The sequence below is a fragment of the Lonchura striata genome, chromosome 3, assembly GCF_050655825.1.
Source record: "Lonchura striata isolate lonStrDom1 chromosome 3, ASM5065582v1, whole genome shotgun sequence".
In the NCBI taxonomy this organism is placed as follows: domain Eukaryota; kingdom Metazoa; phylum Chordata; class Aves; order Passeriformes; family Estrildidae; genus Lonchura; species Lonchura striata.
In genome coordinates, this window is record NC_140705.1 from 3,227,238 (window position 1) to 3,238,784 (window position 11,547).

The window sequence follows — 11,547 nt, forward strand, 5'->3', positions numbered from 1 at the left end:
TCTGTCTTTTACCATTTACTGAATCCATGTTTGTGTCTTTTCATGTTGTTGTGCCGTTCTGAATTGTGGATATTTGGTGTCTCTCCTTCTCCTTCCCAGCTGGAAGTGCCCCAGGTGTCCTCAATACCTTGAGTCAGGTTGGTAATGGGAGGATTGAGCCCAGAATCACAGGATGGGTTGGGTTGGAAGGGACCAGGGTCAGGCTGGAATGGTTCCTCTGGTGCCACCTCCCTGCTCCAGCATAGCACAGAGCACAGGATTGTGTCCAGAGAGTTCTGGAATATCCCCAGTGAGGAGACTCCACAGCCTGTCTGGACAATCTGCTCAGTGCTCAGTCACTGCACAGGACATTTCTTCCTCCTGTCCAGGTGGAACTCACTGGGATCAGTCCCTGCCCGTTCCTCTGGTGCCATTGCTGGTCCCAGAGCAGAGCCTGGCCCTGCTCTGACCCTCCCTGCTCACAGGGACACCCAGGGCTGAGGGCTCCTCTCAGCTGTGCCTCCTCTGGAAGCTGAACAGCCCCAGCTCCCTCAGCCTTTCCTCACCAGGGAGATGCTCCAGGCCCTCCATCATCCTTGCTGCTGGGCCTGCTCCAGGAGATCCGTGGCCCTCCTGTCCTGAGGAGCCCAGAGCTGGACACAGCAGCCCAGATGTGCCTCACAGGGCTGAGCAGAGGGGCAGGATCACTCCCTGACCTGCTGGAAATGCTCTTCCTGGTGAACTCCTGGATCACTTTGGCTTCTTTGCCCTCCAGGCACTGCCGGTCAAGGACACTTTCCACTATCCCAGCTTGCTCCAAGACCCATCCAGCCTGGCCTTGGACACTTCCAGGGATCCAGGGGCAGACACAGCTTCTCTGGGAAACCTGTGCCAGGGCCTCCCCACCCTCACAGCCAGGAATTCCCTCCCAACATCCCATCCATCCCTGCCCTCTGGCAGTGTGCAGCCATTCCCTGTGTCCTGTCCCTCAATGCCTTGTCCCAAGTCCTTCTCCAGCTCTCCTTTAAATTCCCTTCAGGTACTGGGAGCCCACAATTAGGTCACCCCAAAGCTTCTCTTCTCCAGGCAGAGCAAGACAAATTCCCCCAGCCTTTCCTCACAGAGAGGATCAGGACAGATTTCCCACTGCTCTTTCTCCATCCACCCTCCCATCTGGCTGGCAGCTGGGTTACAGCTCCCCAGCTCAGCTTTTCCCACTGCTTTGCCTCTGTGCCTTAGGATTTATCTTACAGTTCCCTGTTTGCTTTGGGAACTCTGTGCAAGACAGTTTTTAAAAGATTTTTTTGGTCTTTTTTTCATAGACAAAGCAAACAAACATTTTATCTATGTCTGTTCCTCTCTAAGACACCTTCAGTCTGTCAGCAAAGTTACCTTGGTACAATGGAGCTTGAGCCTGGCAAATATCTAAATTTATAATTAGCTTGGTGATTTATTTTTAATAGTTCATATTCAGGTCCTATTAAACTGGCTGCTCTGGCTGCCCCACTTCCTCCTTTAAACAAGGGTATTGAACTGGTCCTTTTATACTTTTCTGAGGCCATATCCCACTGCCAGGAATCCTTACGGGGTTTGTTCTGCCCAGACTTTATTGCCAGTTCTCTGCACTTTCAGGTCACATTCATCAGGCTCGACTGATGTGAAAACAAATAAATACTGCCCAGACCTTCACCTTGTGGCAGAGAGATATTTTCCTGTTCAAAAGCTTCACTTAACGCTTTTCTTCCAGGAGGAAATCCTTGGAGATCAGAATCAACCATAAATAGCCCTCTTTCTGTGTTCCTAGAGTCACATAGGATCACAGAATCATGGAATTAAGATTGGAAAAGGCCTCCAGGATCACTGAGACCAACCTGTGACTGATCCCCACTCTGTCACCAGCCCAGAGCACTGAGTGCCACGTCCAGACCTTTCTTGGACACCTGCAGGGATGGGGACTCCAAACCCCCCTGGGCAGCTCCTTCCAATGTCTGACCACCCTTGCAGGGAAGAAATTCTTCCTGATGTCCAACCTGACCCTCCCCTGGCACACCTTGAGGCTGTTCCCTCCCATCCTGTCTCTGTTCCCTGGGAGCAGACCCCGACCCCCCCTGGCTGTCTCCTCCTGTCAGGAGTTGTGCAGAGCCACAAGGTCCCCCCTGAGCCTCCTTTTCTCCAGGCTGAGCCCCTTCCCAGCTCCCTCAGCCCCTCCTGGTGCTCCAGACCCTTCCCCAGCTCTGTGTCACCTCATCTCCTTTCCAGTGCTCACAGGTCACTCACCAGCATCCTCACAGAATCCCTCAGATTGGAAAAAGGTTCCAAATCCAACCATTCCCTCAGCACTGCCAAGGCCACCACTGCCCCATGTCCCCAAGTGCCACATCCACACGGCTTTTAAATCGCTCCAGGGATGGGGGCTCCAACAGTGCCCTGGGCAGCTGTTCCAATGTTTGATCACCCTTTCAGTGAAGGCATTTTCCCCAATTTCCAAAATAAACTTCCTCTGGCACAACTTGAGGCCATTTCCTCCTCCTCTGAGGGAATTGTAGGAAGTCTCCTCATCCCCTGCCACCACCACCCAGGAATTCTCTGTAATGGCCACTGTTTCAGGTCATCTGGAGCTGAACTAAAATAATTTATCCCTCCCTTATCCTTCTACCTGTATTCCCTGATCCAAGTGCCCTTCCTGGCAGTAGCATTGCCATGAATTATACATCTAAGATCTCTTTTGCATCAATGTAATTTTACTGTCACCGGTGTGTCATGTGTTTGGGGATGGTCACTTGTGTGACCCATTTCACACCAGCTGGATTCTGCTCTTGTTTTAATTTTGGAGAGGTTTAAGTCTCCTGGCTGCGAGCTGAGTGTTGTATTTGATCGCTCCAATAGGGAGCAGCATTCCCCACGTTTGGAGCAGCTTCACTGTGGCATTAAGACATCACTGGAGGTGGAAAATGTGAAGTAATTTCTGTTAAAGGATGCCTTGAGGTTGAGATTTTTCTCTTGTTTGGTTTTGAAACTTAATATTCGGCTGCATCAGAGCACTTCTGCCTCCAGAGCTCTCACTCCCTGATGGCAAAAAATCTCAACTGAGAACACAAAGGAGGTCGTACTTGATTTAATTATTATTTAATATTTGCTTAACGGGAAGCTTGAGGTCAAGGTCCAAATTATCCAACACAGTTCTTTCAAATTAGGAGTTTATAAAACAATTAAGTCCACGAATATGCATAGGGGCAGTGAAATTAGGCAGAGAAAAGGTTCCATCTGGGGGCAATGTGTGTTTCCCAATTACATTCCTGACTAAAAGCTGGTGTCACAGGAAAGAAAAATGCATGAATGTTTGAATATATATTTTCTCCTATGCGTGATTCCAGCCCACTAAGAAAATAGCCTAAAATCTTGTTTCCAGTGTGCTTGGAGGGGGGGGTTGAGATGTAGCTCTGCTCTGGAAAATAAAGGGATAAAGATGCCTGGTGGGCATTCAATTTGGGGTTCTTCCTTGGAAAGAGCTGTTTCCCGAGGGCCAGCCCCGCAAGGATCACCCAGGGCTCGGAGTCTGAGCAGGGAATTTTCCTCCCAGCACCTCCTTACAGATTTCTTTCAGCTCCAGGGTCCCTTCAGGCTTTGGGGAATTCCTTTGGTGCCGCTCCCAGGATGAGTTGGGGTCATAGGAAAAGATCCAGCTGGGATGAGCAGAGTTGGCAACACGGGAATTGAAGCAGCAGGAAAGCGGAGGGGGGTTGGAAGCACATCTGAGCCTGAAACTCACCTTGCCAGGCTCCTCTTCACCTGGAGGAGACCCTTGGAAGGAGAGAATTACATTTTCCAGCTAAGGAGCAGCTCCGTGCCCTGCAGAAGGGCCCCATTCCAATGCCCCATAGATCAGGGAGATGTGAGGAGGGAGAGATGGCCAGGAAGAGAAAAGCTGGGGGGGAAAAGAAGAGGAAAGCAAGGAAAGAAATAGGATGTGAGTCCCATCTGTGCAACAAGTCCTTTGTGAAGCAAATCAGCCTCTGTTGTGCGATAAATGGCCTGAGGCCAGGCTAGAAATGCTTATTGAGGGAGTCCTGGGAGAGGTGTGATGGAAGCACTAGGGACAAGGACTGCCTGGAGACCTTAAAACGACAAGACAGCTTTGATTTCGGACACTGATTCGAGGGAGCACACGGATTAGAGGTGAGCTCTGGTGGGAGAAGCCACCCATCAAGCGCCAGGCAGGGAGCAAGAGATTAACAACTTGTGACCCCCGGAGCAAAGGATGTCACAACGAGTGCCCGCAGCCAGGAGATGAGGGGTTCAAAGAATGGCTAATGGGGCACTGAGGAGCACGAGCAGGATCAGGGAGAAGGGAAGCTGTTCCTGGAAGTGCTGCCAGCACAGAGCTCAGCAGTGCTGGGCAGTGGCTGGCTGGGAGCACTGGAGGGAGCATGGTGAAAGAGGCAGCAGAGAGGAATTCTGATTATTTTCCTTCTATTCCATGAGTGCAGTGTGTTTATAGTCTTATTATCGCTCTTGCTAGTTCATCAGAGTGGGCTTTATGGAAACATGGGATGATTTGGATTAGAAGGGATTTTGAAGCTCATCCCATTCCACCCCCAGCCATGGTCAGGGACACCTTCCACTAGCCCAGATTTCTCCAAGTCCCATCCAACCTGGCCTTGGTCTCACCCTGAGGTAGGTGAGGAGGTAAAAAGCCTGTAAGAAGCATTGACAGGAGACAGAAGGCTTTGCAGGTTTCTTGTTTTCAGATTTTCATGAAATCTGAAGAGAATTTAATGGTGAGGGTTTGGGAGTAGGAAGAAAATTGATGTATCCACTTGGAGGTTTGTAACTCAGGGAAAGGTCAGCTTGGAGATTTTGAGAATTGTCATGTAACAGCCTTTGAATCAGTAATGATCATACTGGGAGGAAGGGTGATGGAGTCCAGGGAATCATGGAGGAGCCACTTTGCCTCCAGTCCCTGGGAAAATCCTGAATAATTCACTGGGGATAATCCTCCACAAACCAACCCAATTTTTTGTCTCTGACCATGATTCTGGATTTGGTGGCTAAGAGTCAAAAGGGCACAAAACTTTTCATCTGGGCACCAGCCGATTTGGGAAAGTGGGAATGACCAAGAGGCACCAACACTGGGGGGAAATAAAAAAGGAGGAAGGAGTAAAGCTAGAAAATGACAAGTGAAATGAGAACCTTTAGTAAAAAACTGGTTCAAAAGAACCAATTCCTTTCTGGACCCATTACCTGTGATGGAAGAAGATAATTGCTCCCAGTCTCAGAGATGGAAAAACCCCACAGCTGTAACAACGTGCCCATACCTGGCCAATGCACTTCAGGAAATCAGGAATGAGCCAGGTATAGAACAGAGAGGAGAGGAAGGGACACAAGCAGATGAGAGAAAAAGATGGTCTGAGGAAAAGCTTGGATGAACTGGGCTTGAAAAGCACACAGGAGCTCCAGCAGTGCAGGCTGCTAGAGATGGATTGGTTTCCTTGTGCCACCTGGAAAAGCAGGATCCAACATAACTGAGCGTGTTGGAGAACAGGCAGGGCACAGAACACCTGGGAATGGCTAAGGGCTGCTGGGATTGTCATTTTTGATGGTCACATTTGTCATGGATGGACTGTTTGACCTGACCACAGAATGGGGAAGGAAGATAGGTGGCTGCCCAAAGGCTTCTCCAGCTCCTCCAGTTCTCCAGATTTTATCACTTTATGAGTTAATTCAGGAAGTCCTCTGAGAAGGCATTTTCCCTCAGGCCCGATGCAATGGCTTAACCACAAAACCAAACCCTGTGGTAATTGCTCCTCTGTAAAGTGCAGCTCACTCTGCAAAATAAAGTGTCCCATTTAATCCCATGAAACAGTCACTTGCTTTGCTCTAACTGAGATGGGAAAGAAAGGGAAAAAAAGAAGGATTTCCTGCAGATGCTGGTTCAGATTTCAAAATTAATCCCTTTCCACCACTATTGTGTTCTTTTTCTGAGAAGCAACTGGGCAGCAAATTTCATTTGCACAAGACATTTGTTGCCAGGGGTTGGAGTTTTATTTACCACACATGTGAGATCAGAAGAAAATGGCACTTTTGTAGATACAGGAATCATTCCTCTGGTCATGAAGCACAAAAAGAAATATTGAGCAGCACAAAAGCAATGCCAATGGCTCACTTCAACAGAACCCACAAAAAATATCAGGAAGAACCTGGTAAAATTAAACAAACCATCCCTGCCCCAGAGAGCTTGCTTTTTTTTTTTTTATTTGCAAACGGTTGTAAGGAAAGTTCATTGCTTTCCAAAAGGAGGAAGAAATGCCAGGCCCAGCAGAGCGTGTTTGATATATAATTCATAAAGAATTATGTGCTGAAGACTTGTCAGGATCCAGCAGCAGCAAACAGAGGTCAGCACTGAAGAAAAAAAATAGACCTGCAACGGGTTTTAAATGATTTTAATGCAGCCAATTTCCAGCCCGTTTTATTCATTAGCCCTGGTTGTTGGGATGTTCTTGTGGCAGGATGGAGGCTCCTTCTGAAGATTTCAGAACCAGCACTGCTCTCAGTCCCAGCAGGGCTCAGCTTTGTAAACAGAGCAAATTAGATTTAGGGCTTTTGAAAAGAAATAAAGAGGGAAACCCACAAGGACATTGCTCACTTTTCAAAGTGGAGCCGCACTTTCAAGGCTGACCCAGTACTGTCATTTTGGGGCTGTTTGAGCAACCACTGGAAAATAAAAGAGCACTAAAAATAGCCAAGATGGGCTCATTAGCTCTTTAATTACACGTTGGTTTTCTTTTCTCTCATCTACACTTTGTCCTGTGAGCTTCCCATTGACAGTGACTGGGGAATACCAGGTTTGGGGACATCGCTGTCATTCACTGCCAGCCCATGTCCCTGTCCCTTTCCCACACATTAGAAGAACAGGATTCTCTCATGAAGCCCATGGAAGCATCACAAACATCAAGGAATGATGCTGAGAGAGTTGGAACTGTTCATAATGGGGAAGAGAAACCTTCAGAGGGGCCTCAAAGCTCCCTCCAGATCCTAAAAGGGCTCCAAGAAACTGGAGAGGGACTTGGGACAAAGGATGGAGGGACAGGACACAGGGAATGGTTTCCCACTGCCAGAGGGCAGGGATAGATGGGATGTTGGGAAGGAATTCTCCTCTGTAAAGCAGGAGCTGAGCTGGAGCTTTCCTTTGCTCACCCATCGTGGAGTCAACAAGACAGGGAATTTATTGTGGCACACTTATCCCACAGACACTTCCAAATCCACAGCTAAAGGAAGCAGCAGCACTACCAGTGCTTGTAAATGCCATTGTTTGTTTAAGCTTCTCTGGAGCTCTTGGGAAAGTGCTCAGCTTGGGAAGAAAATCTCCACTTTACTGCAGCACTCAGGTCCTGGTTTGTTCTAGGGAGAGAGAGATTCACAAACAGGTAAGATGCACAGGCACATATGGTCAGAGGTTTTGTAAATTGTAGGCAGAGAATTGGAAAAATCAGTTTAATCTATTGAGGGGTACCCCTAACAAATTGTGGAGCAGTGTCCCCTTTACTGGTGGCACTCAGGAAGTGGCTGCTGCCACAGGGCAGGACAGTGCCACCCACACAGTCATGCTGAATCATATCCAACCCCTTCTTCACCTCCACTTGGGAGTGCTCAGCTCCCACCCAAAGAACCTCCCCAGTGTCTGCTTATCCAGAGAAAGCTGCTCCTGCTGTCTCACCCCACACTTCTTTTCAACCCATTCCTTTGTCCTCACTCCTTTGTTTTTTAGCCCCAGCATGCAGTTTGGGCGTGGCCATGCTGACCCACTCCATGAGTTTTCCTACAGAACCAAAGAGTGGAAGAGTTTCCAGGAAATTCCCACTGAATATCTGGTCTAGGTAGAGGCAGCTGCTACCTACCTTGTGCTGTAACATGGCAGGAGTTCTCTCCTCAGGCAGATGAGGGGCAGCACGAAAAACAGGTTGTGGACTGAACTGCAGTTGTCCTCTCCAGAAGTTGTTTGTTAGCAGCAAACCAGACAAAATTGTTAGGGAAAGTGCTAAAATGAAAGCCTGCAGGTTGATTAAAGGGAACAGGGAGCTTCTTCTGTCAGAAGGTTGTCCTGGGATGGGTGCTAGCAGGAGAGAAACCATTGCTGTGGGAAGGAACTGCTTCACTTGTTTTTTCCCTGCTCAAATAGGTGAAAGATGGTTTTTCCAGGATTGCTGCTCTGTTCTGGTCCTAGTGCTGGGTGAAATCCCTTGGAATTCTTCCCTTGGCATTTTCCGCCTCCCTTCTCACCCTTAAGGAGTTCATGGCTGCTTCTGTGTTCCCTAAGGTTCCTTCTCAGCTTCTCCCACTGTCCCAGGACCTCTTCATCCTCATCCCTATATCCTACTCCTCTTCTCTCCCTTTTCCTCTGTGTCCCAGCCTCAAAGACCCCATTGCAAAAACATTTGCCTGAGGTTCATGGCCCAGAGAGTTTCCATTTTATATGGAAAGGTGCAGGTATCTCTCCACTCTTGACACATCTGAGGAGTTGAGGGCATGAAGGGGTAGGAATTTTTCATCTCAGGGCTCATCCTTCAGTACACTCTGGTGCTCCAGACCCTTCCCCAGATCCATTCCCTTCCCTGGACACACTCCAGCCCCTCAATGTCTCTCTTGCTGGAGGGTCCCAGAGCTGTCCCCAGCACTGGAGGTGCCCCAGCAGTGCCAGCACAGGGGACAGCACTGCCCTGGTCCTGCTGCCACCCCAGAGCTGGCACAGCCCAGGTACCTTTGGCCTCTTGCCCACCTGGGCACACCTGGCCCATGTCAGCATCACCCCCAGGGCCTTTTCCATCTTTCCAACCACTCTGCTCCAGTCTGTGTTTGTTGTGTCAAATGCCTGTGATGCTGTGACATGTCCAGAAAGGGAAATTCAAGTCAGAATAAAGGACACCATGTGCAGTGAGTGCCCACACTGGTTTTCTTCCAGATGCCTGTCCATAAGCTATGAACTCTCTTTGATGTCTCTGAGGTGTGACATTGAGGCCGCACAGCCTCCCACCCTTTTCTCCTTCTTTTCCCATTCAATATCTCCCACACCTGCCTTCCAACCAAACTTTGGCAATGTCCTGAAATCCAGATCCTGCCCAGAGCCTCTGGGAAGCACAAGGATGTTTGGTTTGAGCTCTTGTTGTGCATGAGACACCTCCTTTCCTACTCTGTATCCTTTGAGATGCAATGAAATACTGGACCTTCATAGCTGTGGGCTCCTGCCTACAGAAAACTGGAAATGTTGTGGTACAAAAGGTTATTTTAGGGAGTTTTTGAAGATGAAGCTGATAACGTTTGGAGAAAATCTCCAAGATTTTGGGACATCGCTGTACCAGAAGTCCTCTTTCCCAGTCATCTCCCAGGATCAGGTATTTTATAACGGAACTGGACCCAACTGACAAATTTGAGGAGGAATTTTCCTGGAGTCTGTACTGGGCATTCATTCTGTTTTCAAATATAAGGTTGGAGTAATTTCAAGTCCATATTTCCACTGCCACAGAAGCCCCCACCAGGGAGAAGAGAACAGCAGTTTCTTGAGGGGTGTAGCTTTGTATTTCAATCATGGAGAATATGATCAGTTTTTCCTGATAATACCCAAAAACTGCCAATAGAAATCAGCACCCAGTGGGGCTTGGCAATGAATGACCCCCCACCCCCACCACCACCTTGTTTTTGTGTGGTTTGGTCCTCACTGCTTGTATCTATAGCAAAAAAAAAATTAAACAAATGCTGGTTTCCAAGCACACTCCTGAGCAGTTTTGAATCAGGTCACCTAGAAATGTCCCAGTTAACCCTTGGACTTGCCTCAGGAGTTAGAACAGACCATTCCCAATAGGTGGTTTGGATGTGACCCCTCCCCTCCTCTGGAGTTTTGGGGGATGGACCTGGCCAGAGGTGCCTCAGATCCCAGGATGGAATCAACATTTCCCACATGGTCACAAAAGGATTTACTCTTCACATGATACCAACCTCCAGCAGCACAGAGAGCCCTCACCAGCACGTTCCTGTCCTCACAAGCAGCATGTCCTGTGGACAAGAGTTACCAGGGCATGGCAGACCCAGGTGTGAGGGAGAACAGCTTGCACAGGCTGCTTAATACGTGGGTTTTCCCTATGGAGTGATGGATTGAGGGATCAGTTATCATTAAATGTGTATTTGGGTTCAGGAGTGGGCTGGGAGAGGGACCCAACAGGGGGCACAAACTGAGGCTGGAAAACTGGAGCAGAAAATCATGGAATGGTTTACATTGGAAGGAACTCTAAAGATTATCTTGTTCCACCCTCCTACCATGGGCAGGGTCACCTACTATCCCACATTACTCCAAGCCCTGTCCAACTTCCAGCCTGGCCTTGGACACCTCCAGGGATCCAGGGGCAGCCACAGCTTCTCTGGGCACCCTGTGCCAGGGTCTCCTCACCCTCACAGGGAACAATTCCCTCCCAATATCCCATCTAACCTAAATCTCCCTCTTTTAGCTTACAACCATTCCTGCTTGTCCAGTCACTATCTGTCTGTGTAATAAGTTGTTTTTCCTCTTTTTTACAAGCTCCCTTTAATTACCACAGTGGAGATGCCCTGGATCCTTCTCTTCTCCAGGTGAGCACCCCCAGCTCTCCCAGCCTGGCTCCAGAGCAGAGGGGCTCCAGCCCTTGGAGCAGCTCCATGGCCTCTTCTGGTCTCTCTCCAGCAGCTCCACGTTCTTCTGTTGTTGGAGCCCAGGGCTGGAGACAGCTCTGCAGGTGGGGTCTCACCTGGGCAGAGGGGCAGAATCCCCCCCTCGCCTGCTGCCCCAGACCATGGGGGGGTTTCAGAGATGGGTCCTGTCCAGCTCTCACCCACCAGCACCTCCAAACCCTTCTGCCAGCGCTGCCCTCAGTGAGTTCCTGTCCCAGTGTGTGCTGATGTCTGGGATTGCTCTGACAAAGGAGAAGGCAGAGAAGCCAAAGCACAGCTCGTGGGGAGCAGTAGAGATGTGTCCCCCTGTGTGTGTGAGGAGTTTAATGCATCTCCCTGTGCAGGGGCTGGAGGAACGGCAGGGGACAAAGGAGGTGAATGAAGAAAATCAGGAATAGGTGCTGAATTTGGTGGGGGAAGAGGTCAATCCTTACTTAGGGAATGAGTGAGTGAGGATGAGGAAGGCCAGGACAGGTGTCAGACCTCAGTCCCTGTGGGAGTGGCTCAGCCGGGGTCTCAGTGCAGGGACCACACTGCTGCCAGAGGATGGAAACAGGACACCTGGGGTGATGGTGGTGCCATTCCCAGTCTGAGGACTCAGAGCCAGAGCAGGCAATTGTATTTCCAGCTGCATGTGGGTTACCCTGACCCTGGACTGTTCTTACACCCAGGTCCTCTGCTCTCTGAGGAGACCTCAACCCATGGTCTGACCCAGTGCCTGTTCTGTCCTCCTGGAGGATCCTGCTCGAGACACACTCATGCTCTGGTCTAAGAAAACCTCAGGATTGTCAGGATCTAAAACATTTGGTTTCATAATCTCTCTGTTCAATGTGGAGTGGAAAGGAAAGAACAAGAAGACACAGCACACTGCAAACA